Below are 4,031 nucleotides of genomic sequence, written 5' to 3'. Positions count from 1 at the left end.
AAGAAAAGGAAATTGAGCCTGCACCCATTCAAGCGAATGAGGATAGGCCCTCAAGGAAGCATGGGAGATTTGAAGATATAGAAGAATCAGAGGAGAGACTAAACAACATATAGAGAGGGTACCTACTTAAAGATCTCTATTATCTCCAAGCCAAACAGAGCCTAATATTTTGAGCTATATGACTACACACACTACCTTGGAAAGAAATACAAGGATGTTGAATCTTACATGATAACCCCATCAAAGGAAGATGATAACAAAGGGGTGGTGGGGGAATCTCGCCTTCCTCCCCAAGGGTGTGGGGGAAGGGAGGTCAGTAGTAGGGAATTGTGACAGGGATGGAGGAGTAGTTCAAGTAGAGGTAGTGGTGGCGAGGGTGGCGTCCTTGGCTAATGTAGAGGGTATATCTGTGAAGTGCTTGGGTGTAGCATTATATGGTAGGGATGTGTGTGAACACACTTAGGACCGCTGGGGTATTTTTTCCCTCACTAGGAGGTTTTTTCCCCCATACATATGTACACCCTCTTATCTACTCATTTTGGAGTGTGTACTTATCTTTTGTATCTCTGGCACACATTTGTTCAATTCTATTCTAGTGAGTTTGTGTGCTCTCAAGCTTCTCTATCTTGTGTGTGTGCATTGTTGAAACCCTAACCCTAATTCCAACAATCGGTATCAGAGCTACCTTCCTTGACACTTGATCTAGTAGTCTGCCTCCCTCCTCACACAACCCTATTTTTCTGTCTCCGATGGAGATACCCTCTTAGGAGAAGAAGGTGTATACTGTACTGTGTTGTATACAAAGTTTTCGGGGTCTGCGGTGCAATTTGGGCGCGTTTTGGGCACCAGAAGGTTTCTGTAGACGTTCTGGAGAGGCATCATTTTGGATTGGTTCTGCTCGATTTTGGGTATTTGGGCTGTGTAGTGGGCAGCAAAGATTTGGTGTGCAGCAGCAGCATCACAAAGGCCTGTCTCCCCAAAGAAGGTGTATACTGTGTGTGTTGTATACAAAGTATACAAAATTTTTGGGATCTGCGGCGCGATTCGGGCGCGTTTTGGGCACCACAAGGTTTCTGTAGACGTTCCGAAGAGGCATCAATTTGGATTGGTTTTGATCGATTTTGGGTTTTTGGACTGTGTAGTGGCAAAGATTTGGTGTGCAGCAGTAGCATCTACAATGTCTTAACAACATCGACCATCATACTTTTGCTAGTAACACTCTATTCTTTACTCTATGTTATTTTTCATACACTTTGTAGGTGACTCAGCTAGTTGGCAGCCAAAGTAGTAGTGATGTATTCAATATGTTGTCTACTACTGGTGGGGACAAACTTGATGGGACTAACTACCCATTGTGGTCCTATATGATAAGGCATGTACTGGTTGCTAAAGGCCTTTGGAATGTGGTCAGTGGTAGTGAAACTCATCCTGTTTCACAACTACTAGTGCAACCAGGTGCTACAGGTACATTTGAAGTAGAATCTGATATAGATGTGGCTCCTCCACATGCACCACCAGTATCTCCCACTGTTGCTCAAACGAGATGGGATGGAAGAGATGCACAGGCACATGCATTGCTTACACTTTCTGTGAAGCAAAGCATTATTCCTCGTATTTGATCATGTAAGACTTTAAAACAGGCATGGGATGCACTTGCTGCATTATACCAGGTACGCAATGAAGCACATGTTGCATATCTACGCAAACAGTTGGAGTCTGAGCACATGAATGAGGGAGACTCAATGGATAGCTTCTTGACCAAGATAAAAGATTTTAAGGAGCAGCTTGCTAGTGTGGATGAGATCTATCTTGATAGTACATTGGTGCCCACAGTTCTCAATGCATTGCTGGATTCTTATCAAAGTTTTGCCTCTACCCTTAGACTCATGATGAAGGGAAATCCAAATGCCCTTACATTTGATGAGCTGGTTTCAGTACTCTTGCAAGAAGAGCAGTCTAGGCAAAACAGATCTAATATGCGAGTTGGTGACCAAGCTTTTATTGTCAATCAGAAAGGCAAAGGTAAAGCTTCTTTGCATGACGGCTATAAGCCAAAATCCGAGTCCTCAGGTAAGGATGCAGAGAAAGAAGGTGATAAGCCTAAAAAGAATGGTAAGTGTCACTATTGCAGCAAGAAACCAGGGCACTATATACATGAGTGTAAGAAAAGGCTAGAGAAGGAGAAAAAGAAAGAATCGAGCATGGTGTGGCTGTTGGCTGATGCATCTGCACGAAGTGCAGAGAAGAAGGAATATGCAAGTTTTGCTCAAGATGATTGGGCATGGACTGTACATTGCAGTTTATGACCCTTCTGTTCATGATGTACATAGGCAGAATTGGATGCTTGGTACTTTGACAATGGTGCTAGTAGGCACATTACTTTACAAAAAGGTTTGCTCTCATCTCCGAAATCTGTCTCCCAAGTGCAGGAACCGTCACATGTGCAAATGGTTCCTCATATCCTATCAAAAGAGTTGGTAGAGTTGTGCCCTCACTGTTGCAAATGGGGATGCATTTACTCTTTCGAAAGGTTTATATTTGCCAGGCATTAAGAAGAACTTGCTGTTAGTTTCAACCCTTAGCCTTGTCAGGCTTGACGGTGAAATTTGTGGATGACAGATGTACAGTTCATGATGGTTATGCTATCATTGCCTCAGGTACCTTGTTTCATGGCCTATATAAGATGGATGTATTTGAGAAGTTGCAGCATGATGTTTGCTCAGTTTCTACGACTAGTGCTATGAGTGATGTATGATTATGGCATGCATGATTTGGCCATCTAAATTATGGCAATTTGTTACACCTTCAAAGGCATGATATGGTGTCTGAGTTGCCAACTCTTGAGAACCCTACTAGATATGTATGTGAGGGGTGTATTCTTGGTAAAATACATTGGGCATCGTTTCCAAAGGATGGATCTGTGAGAGCTATTAAGAAATTACCGCTTATACATAGTGATGTATGTGGTCCTATGAGGACACCATCTATTGGGGGATATCTCTACTTCGTCACTTTTACTGATGATTACTCCAGATATAGTAGCTGGGTGTATCCATTAAAGTAGAAGTCAGAGGTTTTTATGTGCTTTAAGCACTTCGTATCCATGGCTGAAAATGCATGTGAATGTAAAGTTGGCACCCTTTATTCAGATCGAGGGGGGGAGTATATGTCCAAGGAATTTCATGCATATATGGCTGAAAAAGGCATAAGGCATCAACGTATAGTGCCATACACACCTCAGCAAAATGGTGTGGCTGAGAGGAAGAACAGGTCTCTCATGGAGATGGCATGATGTATGGTGAAAGCCCAAGATTTACCTCATGGTTTTTGGTTAGAGGCAACTATGTGCGTAAACTATGTGTTGAACAAATGCCCTACCAAGGCCTTGCAGTCTAAAACTCCTTATAAAGCTTGGAATGGTAGGAAGCCTTTTGTGGCTCATTTGCATGTTTTTGGTTGTCTTGCTTATGCTCTTGTGCTTGAGCAACAACACAGTAAGCTTGATGATACGGAAGTTAAATGCATATTTATGGGATACAGTTCATAAAAAAGCAAGGGATATAGACTCTACCATCTGGCTTCAAAGCGGATTTTGGTAAGTAGAGATGTTGTTTTTGTCAAAAACTCAGTTCAGCCCATGCTTTCATGCAAAACATAGCAGAATGTATGTTCACAGGACATGTTTGATTCACTCCTACCTTTGTTTAATGGAGGGTAGCCATATGTAGATCAATTGAATGCTCAACCAAGTGTTGAAATTTAGCCTTTGCAGGTGCAAAATCAGCCTTTTGATGAGGCAATTATTGAGGATATAGTGGATGAGGAGAGAGCAGCCATAAAAGGATCTAGGCGTATGCCAAAATGGCTTGTGTAGACATTGAGGGATAGCAAGTTGGTAGCTCCTTTACCTAGCAGAACTCGTGCAGGTTCTCATCATGCAGATTATTCTCATGTGGATCATGTTCTTATTTCTATTTTATGTAATGAGGAGGAGCCTGTTTCCTTTAAAGAAGCATAGGATGATGATCATT

This window comes from Cibotium barometz, chromosome 9 (assembly GCF_041138505.1).
Source record: "Cibotium barometz isolate CiBa-2024 chromosome 9, ASM4113850v1, whole genome shotgun sequence".
Classification (NCBI taxonomy): domain Eukaryota; kingdom Viridiplantae; phylum Streptophyta; class Polypodiopsida; order Cyatheales; family Cibotiaceae; genus Cibotium; species Cibotium barometz.
The sequence above is the reverse complement of the archived record's forward strand: the minus strand, read 5'-3'. Positions refer to the sequence as shown.